Here is a 12,667-nt window from a genome sequence, read left to right as displayed (position 1 = left end):
GGGAGAGGGAGAGGGAGAAGCAGGCTTCCTGCGTGCGGAGCAGGGAGCCGGATCCGGGGCTTGATCCCAGGATGCTGGGACCATGACCTGAGCCAAAGGCAGACGTTTAACGACTGAGCCACCCAGGTGCCCCTCTTCGTCTTTTTTTTAATTGCAGTATTAGCTTTTATACTTTGATTTTTGTTGGGGCCCTCCCTCTCTCTCTCCTCTGACACTCCCTCCTCCAGGAAGGAGTGATTTACCTGACCAGCAAGCAGGTCTGCCTCAGCCCACTTCTCTTTTCTCTTGCACGCACCTGCCTGAGGCAAGGTGCCTTCTACTTCTGTTCCCTGAGCAAGCAAACGGGGCAGAGTGTGCCCTGTGCCTGAGACCAGTGATGGAGCAGCTAAGTAGGCGTAACTCATAGTTGAAATATTAGGAAGCTCACCCTTCATGGTTCAATCCAGTTTCTGTTTGACAGAAACTGTTAACACCCCACCCCATATGCCACACCCATCCTTATCTAAGCTTACCTGCCTGTGGTTGTAGCAACAGCTTCCATCTGACTGACACCTCCTGTGTCTTCGCTTTCCCACAGGAGGCCTTTCTGCGGCCCCACAGGTACTCTTAGTACCAGGGGAATCAGGAATGCAGAGTCAACACCATCTTCAACTACTGGGACCAGCTTCCCTATTCCCTGGTGGGACAATTCTAAGGTGGGTTCCACACAGTTTTTCAGAAGGTTCCCTGGGGGATTGAGTTCACTGACACATATTTTACTGGCTTTTTTTCTCTTTCTCTTTCTCATTTTTAATTCTCTTTCTCATTTTTAATTCACAAATTTAAAAAAATCGCAATAATTAGATACAAAACTTTTTTGGGGGTTTATCAGCCATTACTACTTCTTATTTTAGAAAATACCTTTCAGGGCGCCTGGGTGGCTCAGATGGTTAAGCGTCTGCCTTCGGCTCAGGTCATGATCCTAGGGTCCTGGGATCGAGTCCCGCATCGGGCTCCCTGCTCAGTGGGAAGCCTGCTTCTCCCTCTGCCTCTCTCTCTCTCTGTCTCTTATGAATAAATAAAATCTTAAAAAAAAAAAAAAAAAGAAAATACCTTTCATGGTTTTTTAGTAGGCAAGAAATTAAAAATAAACCAGAACAAATACTAAAATGCTTCTTTGGCGCACAGAAAAGGTTTTCTTCTTAATTGTATTTATTTAAAGATTTCTAAAGCTTTGCAAACTGAAATCAAAATGATACAGTGAAATATAAAAACACAAAAATTCTCCAATTCAGCCAGCCTAAGATTTAATCTTTTTCTTCTGGCAGAGTCTAGTATTTATAGTTATATTTCTGTTAAAGAAGAGAATAAATTCCCATGAAATGCTTCTTACTACAGTCATTACTACCAAGTGTCCTATAAAATTTCTGGATATCTGCACTGCCAACAGAGGTATTAGGTGAAGTCCAGTGTTTAGGGATGAAACAGTCCTTTAGTGAAGCAGCCACAGGCAACTTAAGTAAGAGGGAGCAAGTGCTTGACTTGAACAAAAATTACCTGAATAACTTCTGGCAGTTATTTTTGAATTGTGAAGACCTGACCAGAAGGTTAAGGAACAGCTGGAGGCACTAAAAGGATTTTTCTAGGAGAATCCTCAAGGAAAATATTGTCCACAGGTGAATACTGGTCTTCAAAAACACTGAGCAGTCTGAATCTGATTACTGGGATCCAAATTCCATCACCTCCCCCATCCCCCCACTCCCCCACCCTGGGGCAGTGGTTTCCCTCCTCTTAGGAGATCCTGAGATGGGTATCATAGGGTATGTCTTAGCTTCACTGAAACAAAACCTGCCTTCAGCTCATTACCCCGGTGATGATTCAGTCAGACTCAGCTGGATCCCATTGAAAGGTAGCTGATGTGGCTGCATTTATGAAACTGACCCCCAGAAAAGACATCTTGCTAAAAGTAACTTTTCTTGCACTAACCAGCACATGGGTGGTGCTCAGGAAATAAAATAGCGCTCTCTGAGAGGGTTGAAAGGCACAGAGATTAACAGGAAAAGTAGCTTCGGGTACATTTTTACAGGTGGACAGAGGACTTTAGTGTATAGCTGTACACCAAGTATTTCAGCAGTATTTGCCAGAGGCCTGTCTGGGTTATTGAGAAAGGTCCCCGATAGTTGAAAATTGAGAGTTAAGAACTTGAGCGCGGCATCTGACAGACATGGATAGAATTCCAGTTCCACCACTCACCAGGGGCAAGCCCTTTGGTAAATTGCGCAACCACTTTGTTTGCTTCATTCATTCATATAAAATGGGGAAAAAAGATATTAAAATCTCATAGAGTTTTGTAAGGATCAAACAAGAAAATGTATGTGAATGTTACTGCTTTGCAAGTAGAATTCTAACACTGCTTTGCTATCGGCTTATATCCACTTATGAAGAGTTTCATAAAATTACTTAAAACTATAGCCTTTTAAGTACCAAGAGAGACATGTGAGTGACTCAACTTCTTGACAAAAATGATAGAAATAAATATTTTGCTTGTCTCTTTGGACATAGCAAGTCATAAATCTCAGCTTGTGAATCACCATTCTGGAGTCCCCTATAGGACAGAGAAACCCAGCTTAGCAGCAATCCAAGTGGCAATTTACAAAGCTTCCCTGAGAGTGGGTAGTTCTTCTTTCCTTCTAAGAGTACATTCAGTGACCAGCCATGAACAAAAAGTCTTCAGAGATTATAAATAATAACATTAATGATTAAGAGAAACAGGCAACAGAGGCAAAACAAGTTGGTTCTGAGTCAAACTGATAGGGATGGATCCTGAAAAGTCTTGTACTTTTATTTCATTATTTTGAAATTTTTGTGTTTCCTTTTGAAGAGTCTTCCTTGCTGTGGTGAGGGAACAAGAAAGATATGGCAGGAGCGCCTGGGTGGCTCAGTTGGTTGGGCGACTGCCTTCGGCTCAGGTCATGATCCTGGAGTCCCGGGATCGAGTCCCGCATCTGGCTCCCTGCTCGGCGGGGAGTCTGCTTCTCCCTCTGACTCTCCTCCCTCTCATGCTCTCTGTCTCTCATTCTCTCTGTATCAAATAAATAAATAAAATCTTAAAAAAAAAAAAAAGATATGGCAGGAGGGCAGAGGGGGGGAAATCTACAAATGAAATTGTAAGGTTCTTTTAAATGATTATCGTCTGTGTTGCAAAGGGATTTAGGTAAAGCTGATATTTGTTGCTGATCTCCCTCTAAATTGGAGAGCAGACCTGCCCAGATTTTTTTGCTATGTCTCCGAGTCATTCATTTTTGATTCATCCAACAGCCCTGACAGAAGCAGAGGAATAACAATCAAGAAGTGAGAAACTCTAACCTGCCTAGATATTGGCATGTAAAATAAATGTAGGTTAGCATGACAGTCTGAGATCTTCAGTACAGAACATTTATGGGCTGTGCAGTGACCAGTAAAAATTTTTTTTGAATTTATATGTCCCAAACAAGCTTAGTTTTATTAAGGTACTTCCATTTTTTACCCTCAAACAGTAACTGTCTTGTTGGGGAGAGAAATCTTGCAAACACATAAAACAAATTGTGCTAGCATAGCATAGTAGTTGTTAGGAGTTAGTTGGACAGTTAGGTAGTCAGGGCCAGGGTCCCCAGCAAGAAAATATGGAGTTGGGACAGCTAAGACAAAACAGCACTAACATCCTGTTTTGCAGCTAAGACAGGAACACACTAGCATTCTGCTTTGCAGCCTTTGCAAAAATGACTTCTGCAAAATGTCCCAAAATAAAACAATTAACCACAAAGCATTTGTCACTATCATGAGCAAGGGGCAATTAAGACATAAGCCCCCAGATGTCAGCCCAAAAAGACCATTAGCACATAAACATTAACCTATTAAGTAGACAGATATGTGATCAAAGCCCTGGTTGGCACAACTCAGCACACCCTGCCTGCTTAAGATAGTTCCGCAAGAGAGCTCATAAAAACCGCTAAACTTAGAAACTCCAATGGCAACCCTCTCAGGTCCCCTCCCTCTTTAGGAGCTTTGTACTCTTGCTCAATAAACTTTGCTTTGGTGCGCACCACTCTTTGTCTGGTCCACCTCTTCATTCTTCAAAGTGGGGTGACCAAGAACTGCAGGCACTAAAGGAATAGAAATCCTGCAACATAGTTACCAACTCGGAATCCAGAGTCAGACTGCCTGGGTTCAAATCCAGTTACTGGTTGTATATCTTTTGGCAAGCTGTTCAACATCCTAGTGTTTCTGTGTTCTCTTCTGTAAAATGGGGATGATAATATAATCTACCTCATAGAGTTGCTGGGAAGATGAAATGAGTTCATACATGTAAAGCACCTAGAATATTATTATCTGTAATAATCTGGTATATGCACTTGTCATATATTATTTTTTTCAAGTCTTCATAACAACTCTAGAAGTAGGTATTATTAACTCTAGTTTTCAGGTGGAAGCTACTAACCTTTGGGGCCTGAGAACCCTTGATTTGAATTCTACCTCTGAGATGTTTGGCCTGGCCAAGATATTTAAAAATAACTAAGCTAATATTCATGAGATAATGCCTACTCCCCAGTGTTGTGTTAGAATTGAACGAGTTGTGGGGTGCCTGGGTGGCTCAGTGAGTTAAGTGTCCGAATCTTGGTTTCAGCTCAGGTCATGATCTCGGGGTGCTGAGATTGAGCCCTGAGTCAGACTCCATGCTGGACATGGGGCCTGCTTGGTATTCTCTCTCTCTCCTTTTCCCTCTGCCCATCCCCATGTGCATGTGCTCTCTCTCTTTCAAAAAAAAAAAAAAAAAATTGAATGAGTTGGTTGAATGTAAAGCACCATGACTGGCAAAGGTTACCAGACCTGTTGCATTGCACGTCTCTAGAAAGCATCGTTCTCCTTATATTTTATGAAATTGGGACCCAATATCATTTCTAATATAGAAATCCTTATTTAATCATATTCAACCTTAGTTGAAGTTTTCAGTGATGAAAAGCTCATTACCTTAAGTGGTCTATTATTTTTGAGGATTTTTAATTGTTGAGAGGCTCTCCATTATGATGAACTGAAATCTGTCTTTTTTGGGGGGGAGGCAGTTATATAATCTTAGTATTTATTTCTAAAATATTCATCGGAAATGAAACACATTGTTACTCAAATGCTTTTATTGGTTCGCGTGGGCTTTTTTTTTTTTTTTTTTTTTAAATTCCAGTGTAGTTAACATACAGTGTTATATTAGCTTCAGGTAGAAATCTGTCTTTCTTATAACATGAACTCACTAAGCCTAGTTCTGTTCTTTTGAATGGCACAGAATGAGTCTAGTACAGGGTCCTTATAGTTCTTACACAGGGTGGGTGAAAGGAAAGCATGAGCCAAGGATAACTATGCATACATTTCAGGGGTCCATGAACCTAGATGGGGAAAAAATTGACATCTTTATTTTCATTTATCTCTAATTAAGTTCAGACTTCCTTCAATTATGAATGAAGGCAACAAACAACAGCAGTCTTAACAGTTTCTATGAATTTGTTAACAGAAATTACACCTATTTTCACATCACATTCCAGTTGTTCCAGAAATCTTAAAATATCATTCACAGTATAACTTGGCAATTTCAGAAGTTATTAGGTCTGTTGCTCCATTGTGTTATTTATTGTGCTAATAAAAATCATACACGTTGCTATATCACAAACTTAACCCTTTCATCTCTGTGTCTTTGCTCCTGTTCTTTCTTTGACTGATTCCTAATAGACACCCCTCTTTGACAACCAAACTCCACTTTCCTCCCTTAAATAGACCAAATGCCTATCAATGGATCATCTCTCTTCAGGGGCCTCATCCAATTTATAACACCCTTCCTTGCCTTTCTTTCTTTCTTTCTTTCTTTCTTTCTTTCTTTCTTTCTTTCTTTCTTTCTTTCTTTCTTTCTTTCTTTTTTAAAGATTTTATTTATTTATTTGACAGAGAGAGACACAGCAAGAGAGGGAACACAAGCAGGGGGAGTGGGAGAGGGAGAAGCAGGCTTCCCGCGGAGCAGGGAGCCGGATGCGGGGCTCGATCCCAGGACCCTGGGACCATGACCTGAGCCGAAGGCAGACGCTTAACGACTGAGCCACCCAGGTGCCCCCCTTCCTTGCCTTTCACTTAGATATTTTCTCTCTCAACTTGGTGTAACCTAATAAAGGCATGCGGAATCAAAGCATTCATCTTTAACTGAGATTACTAGTTTACCTACAAAATCTCAATTAAATGACTAACAGGAGTGTCAATGAGGATATTTCTAAATCAGTCATTATTTCATCATTGACTTTTCCCTCAAGGATTTTCAAACTCACTTGTACAAACTATTGTTTAAAAAACATAATATTAATTGTTCTTTATGCAAAAGATGTGTTGGATGTACATTAATGAGGCTGAAATGATATATAAAGGATGAAGGATTCATTCTATCACTGGTGTTGGATGCACCATAATAGTAACAGAATTCATTTCAAGAAGCATTTACTGAGCAAATGCTATTAATTGAAGGTACTTATTCTGAGAGATAAATCAGTAAACAAGATAAGCTCTCTGCCCTTGAAGAACTTTTCATTTAATGGCAGAGACTGGTATAATATTGCAATGTTTATAGAGGCTAAGCAAAGTGTTCAATAGCAATACCTTTTTCCAAGTAAAAATAAGTTTTTGGAAGACAGGCATTGCTTTTACCTCTCCTTCCTTCTTCCCTCCCTCCCTTCCTTCTTCCTTTTATTAATTTAAAAAATCATTCATGGCATCTAGTATACATGTTTCCTGTAAATCATTTCTAATAAATTTCAGGCTGATATGTTGAACCCAGGTATTCTCATTCAACATTTTGAGATGGTAGGCCCTAATCATTAGACACTATATAGTGTGTGTCTATATGAATACTATAAGAATAGTTCTTCTGCAAATTACTGGTTGATTTTCCTTTTAGCAATCTCTTTGATGATGATGATGATGATGATGTTGGTGATGACATCAGACTTTACCTTTAGAGACAGTATGAGTGTTACAAGTTCAGTTGATGTCCTTGAGCCTTTGTTTGTAAGTGACAATGCTAGTCCAAATGATCTCAAACAGCTCTAACATATCTGTACTTTATTGACACCTATCAGGAGAGGCCCATTCTGTTTATGTATCTATCACTGAATTTCCTAATAGTCATTTGGTTCTATAATGGTCACAAGACCAGTGTAAGGGAAATGTCAAGATGTTTTAAGTGAAACCATATTATAATAAGATGTTTTAAGTGAAACCATATTATAACAGGGTGTTTTCAGTGAAACCATATTATAACATGGTTTAACATAAAGAAAAGTGTGTGTGTGTGTGTGTGTGTGTGTTATTGGTCAAACCACAGTCTGAAAAATGCACACATAAAATAAAAGCTTTTTATAACTTTGTTAACTGATTATGCTGGTAAGAATCTTTTTACATAATACCAAAAAGACTTTTATGGAATTAAAATCAACTCTCCTGCCTGCATTAGCATGTGAACTTTCAACCACATAAATGAAAATTAGTTTTATGTGTATTTGGAAATGGAAAGAGGTCTTTAATATTGAAGCAGCCATGGCTTTCACCTTCAGGATATTTAAAATTCCAGTTAAAATGTAAATTATGAATAGTTTGAAAACTGAAGCTTCTTTCTTAAAAATCAGTTTCTTTGAATTAAAATATTGAGTATTTTTTTAGTATTTTATTAGTATGAATAAAGTGGAAAATATACTGCACACTTAAAATGATTCCTTCTTAAGTTTCACAGATATTTACAAATGTGAAATAATGTACGAAAGCATTAGCTCTTGCTATTTATGACAATTCAGTTAGGAAAGGTAAAAGAACAGTCTTCAGGACATCTTTTTTAAAAATTAAAGGTCTTCAATTATTGATATGCTGAGTTTCAGTCAAGTGCCATATGTTGTGGTTAAGCTTTTGACCTTTCGTGTAATGCAAGTAAATCCTAGAGGAACGTGGAGGCAAAGGAAAAGTAGCTCGGCTGAGATGTCTAATAGTGACATGGGAGCAAACAAGGTAAAGCTAGTCAGAGAGGAGAAGCCCGGGCAACCGAAGCTTCCTTGTTGCTGCTCCCAAGTTCCTCTAAAACTTAATACCTCATGTCCAGAACAATCCTGATCCCCATGAGAATACACCTATGACTACCATTTGCTTAAGGGCTAACTCCTTTGCCTCTTAAAGAGGGATATTTGAAGCTGTAGAATATGTAAATGGAATGATGACCACAAAGTGTCATTTCCTGAGGTGTGAATATGCCCTAGGCACTATAAAAATGTAACAAATGATAACTCTCCAGCAGAACACTTCTTTAAGACTTGCACTCTTTTGTACCATTTTGTCCCTTGGTGTTTTCCACCAGGCACCTACCAGAGGAAAGAATTTTAAAAATTGAAGTGTGATTCAAATAATAGTAATATTCAATAATCACTAGCAGAAATAATATCTCTAAAATATCAGTGTGATGTTAGATATTCCAAAGGTAGATGAAAATGTAGTGTGAGTAATCAAAGTTCCTTAAAATTTGGAGTTTTAGTAAAAACTACATATATTGTCAATTGAAGTAGGTAAGAAAGTAGCACCAGAAACCACCACCACCCCCTTTTGTAGGTCAGTGCTCACTGCTGAGTGTGCTGTAATTATGTACTCTAAATGAGCTACAGCTTGAGCTAATAATACCATACAAAGTACTAGAAAGCTGTAATTATACATCTACATAATATATGCTTGGCAAGATTTTCAGTATTGGAGAATCTACTGTCAAATAGCACCTGGCAGAGTTAAAAGTCCAAGTTGGAGGTTAGAATAATTGGTCTAGACTGGATATTGTGGCTCAAGCAGGGTAAGTCATGTGCCTATTAGACAAACTCAGTGATGACGAGTAAATCTAGAAACAGTGCAAAGTCTTAAATCATATAATCACATTACTTTAAAGCACAAAGCCTCTCTAGACTGAACACCTACTATACACCTGTGCACCATACTGGGTGCAGGACATTTTAAAACAAAACAGGAGAGGAAGAGCTAATTTCTGACTGCCAGTTGCTCAAAATTATGACATAGGGTGAATTTGTGTTTCATAGAGACATCTACAAAGTAGAATGAGTTAGCCGTACCATTGACAACTCTGCTGCCTTTAATGATGACCTACATTAAGTCACTCCTTTGCTGTTCTGTTTGAAAAACGTTTCTATTAAACCTCATGTTCTTGTGTTTCCTGTTAGAATTACACAGGATCACCTTCAAAAAGATGTTTCTGTTATGATTTTCCCCCTCCTTGCTAAGCCATTGTATTTTACTTTGTGTCCTACTCTACGAAGGGCAGCTAAGATTATCCCATTGTTACAAAGCTGTCTATCTGTCCCACTTAATGGATACAGAGAAGCCTGTTCTCTTTAATAAGAGCTAGTCTTAGTGTTTCTTTTTATGCCTTAGCTCTGAATTTAATTTAGCTTACAAAAAGCTTTATGTAGAAATCCAATTCATGCTGTTTAAAATATTTATGCTTAGGGGCACCTGGCTAGCTCAGTCAGTAGAGCATGTGACTCTTGATATCAGGGTTGTACGTTCAAGCCCCACGTTGGGCGTATAGCTTACTTTAAAAACCCCAATTTTTTATTTTTTCTTTTATTTTTTTAAAAAGTTTTCATTTATTTATTTGAGAGAGAGAGAGAGCCAGTGAGAGACTGAGAGAGAGCACGGGTGTGGGGGGGAGGGACAGAGGAAGAGGGGAGGCAGGCTCCCCGCTGAGCCAGGAGCCCTATAGAAGGCTGGATCCCAGGACCCTGGGATCATGACCTGAGCTGAAGGCAGACACTTAACTGAATGAGCCACTCAGGTGCCCCCAAAACCCAATTTTTAAAAATTAAAATACACATGCTTAAATTTTGCCAAGTGCTACACTTTTATTCTGGTAGAAACTAATTGTTGGTCAAGTGATTTCTTGGATTTTTTTTTAGGTGGTGAAGAAATTTTCAGTCCAATTGATATGATCATTTTCAGGAATCTGTTTCTAAAGGCATCTAGTTTTCTTGTGACTATTTTGGGAAATTTGCAGATTCTATAGACATGTGTTTGCATGGAAACTTTGTCCAAGTTTGTTACAATGGAACATAATTTTATTTTGTACCTATTGTTTGATTTAGGGAATGGTGTGTATATTTGGATGCCACTAATTTTTTGAAGCTCTTATTAAGCAATAAATTTGGATCATCAGGTGAAAATGATCACTTTGAATTAGCTATTTTTGATAGGTCATCATTTAGGAAACTACTCAAGAGATTTTCTCCTCCTCTAATACATATGCTTAATTTTTTTCTTCATTGTGAGTACTGGTGAGGATATTCAGAGTTATTAAGTATGGCTATTCAAAGAAAGCCATAGAATATCGATTACTGCTCTGCTCACCTAGATAAAGCAGTACAAGTGGTTCTAACCTTTTATAGCATAATACGTTACTGAAATTCATAATTATGTAGGGCAAAAAGGACTGAGCATATGAATAAGGAAGCTAAAAGTAATTATAGGTATTTATTAGGCAGAATTCAATAAGCTGATTATTGCAAATGCAAAGCGGAAATTCCCTGTGTCATTAAAAAGACCAGCTGATTATTTTTTTTAAAGCTTATTTATTTATTTATTTGTTTGTTTGTTTGTTTATTTATTTATTTATTTGTCACAGAGAGAGAGAGCTCACACAAGCAGGGGAAGCTGCAGGCAGAGCAGGCAAGTGAGAAGCAGGCTCCCAGGTGAGCAAGGAGCTGGATGCAGGACTCGATCCCAGGACCCTGGGATCATGACCTGAGCTGAAGGCAGACGCTTAACTGACTAAGCCACCCAGACGTCCCAGACCATCTGATCATTATAGTGTGCTCCACAAGGGGTCAATTCTCTGTTCTTCTTGCTACATATAGGTTACTAGATTATTGGTTTCTCCCTATCTGTATCAATTTCTTTTTCTTTTCTCTTTCTTTCTTTCTTTCTTCTCCCTTCTCTCTCTCTCGCTCTTTTTTTTTTTTTTGGTGTCTTGGCACAGGGAAGGGAGACAACTAATGCAGTCCCCTGCTACCACAAATTATGCAGTCAAGTTTCCCACATTTGGGGAAATCACAGGGGTCAGCATATCCAGAGTGCAATGGATAAGCCTTGCCCTGGGAAACCACTCCCCTGCCAGCTAAGTATTCCCCTCTTTTTTTTTTCCCCCCAGATAATCCCAATTGAATCAACAGAAAGACTATAGATCTAATAAGAGATTTCACAAAAATGCCAGATACAAGATCCATTTACAAAAATCAGTAATGTTCCTCTGCATCAGCAATAGCTAACTAAAAATGTAACATTCTATGATGCTGTTCCTAATAACAATCAAAATTATAAACTATGAATTTAACTGAATAAACAATGTATATGATCTCTATGGAGAAAAAGTTTTAAATTTATTAAGGGCATAAAGGTCTTAAATAAATGGAGTGCTATACCATGCTCATGGAATGGATGGCAACAGGGTAAAATGTCACTTCTCTGAAACTAATCTGTAAATTCGATTCAATCCCAATGAAAATTCTATTAGGACTTAAAAAAAATGAATTAAACACACTTATTCTGCCATGTATAAGAAGACTAAATATGTTATGAAAAATTGAAGAGATTTTGAAAAAGGGTTGGGGGGGCTCACTGCACGTATCAGACAACTGATATGTGCAGGTGGAGAAAGGATTGATAAAACATTTAACAGATGGTAATAGGAAAGTGTCATTTTTATGGAGAAAAGTAATGCTGGATTCTTAGCTTATACCAGTGTTTCTCAACCCTTTTTTCATTATCGTATAGTTAAACTTTTTTAGACTTTTTCCCCTAATTTTCTACCTTTTCCAATGAAATTTTAATACCACAAATATTTTATATATCTATATCTGTTTATATCCCATGGGAGGGTGAAATTTAGTTGGATTAAGTCCTAAATGGACAGTGTAAATCTGAAAAGTTAATGGTAAGAGAAAAAAGAGAAACATAGATTATTTTCCTGGCTTTGGGGTGTGGGAGAACTTAAACCAACCACAAACTCTAAGATAAAAAAGAAATGGATAGAAAAGACAGTAAAATTGAAGACTTTGCTTCATTGAAAGATATAATAGGGAAAGTTCATATACAGATCACGGATTGGAAAAGGATATTTGAAATAACTAAAGTCAATAAGGGATAAATACTTACAGTAAATAAGACATCTTGTTAATTACAAGAAAATGGTAAACCCAGAACGCCTAGGTGGCTCAGTTGGTTAAGCGTCTGCTTTCGGCTCAGGTCATGATCTCAGGGTCCTGGGACTGAGTCCCGCGTTGTGCTCCTTGCTCAGCGGGGAGCCTGCTTCTCCCTCTGCCTGCCACTCGCCCTGCTTGTGCTCTCTCTCTCTCTGACAAATAAATATATAAAATCTTTTTTTTAAAAAAGGGGAGACACTAATAACTAAAATATGAAGTGATATTCATTTCAATTTCAAAAATAATCAGAAAATAGAGGTTAAGATCATTGAAGGAGAAGTCATGGAACCAAAAAGCTATTGTAGTAAAGGATCATCAGTACACTGATTTCTTCAGAAATCTCCAGAAAATGAGAGGGAATAACATGAGGTTTGTAAATGATTGCAACA

At 38.2% G+C, this 12,667-nt stretch overlaps 1 pseudogene; it reads right to left on the bottom strand.

Moving 5' to 3' along the window:
- Positions 1–11,057: 11,057 nt before the first annotated feature.
- Positions 11,058–11,202, bottom strand: LOC123845168 (U1 spliceosomal RNA; annotated as a pseudogene).
- Positions 11,203–12,667: the final 1,465 nt, after the last annotated feature.

Source organism: Mirounga angustirostris, unplaced genomic scaffold, assembly GCF_029215605.1.
Source record: "Mirounga angustirostris isolate CCGP_5_RB_7025 unplaced genomic scaffold, mMirAng1.0.hap1 SCAF_5, whole genome shotgun sequence".
Classification (NCBI taxonomy): Eukaryota; Metazoa; Chordata; class Mammalia; order Carnivora; family Phocidae; genus Mirounga; species Mirounga angustirostris.
The sequence above is the reverse complement of the archived record's forward strand: the minus strand, read 5'-3'. Positions and strand labels throughout refer to the sequence as shown.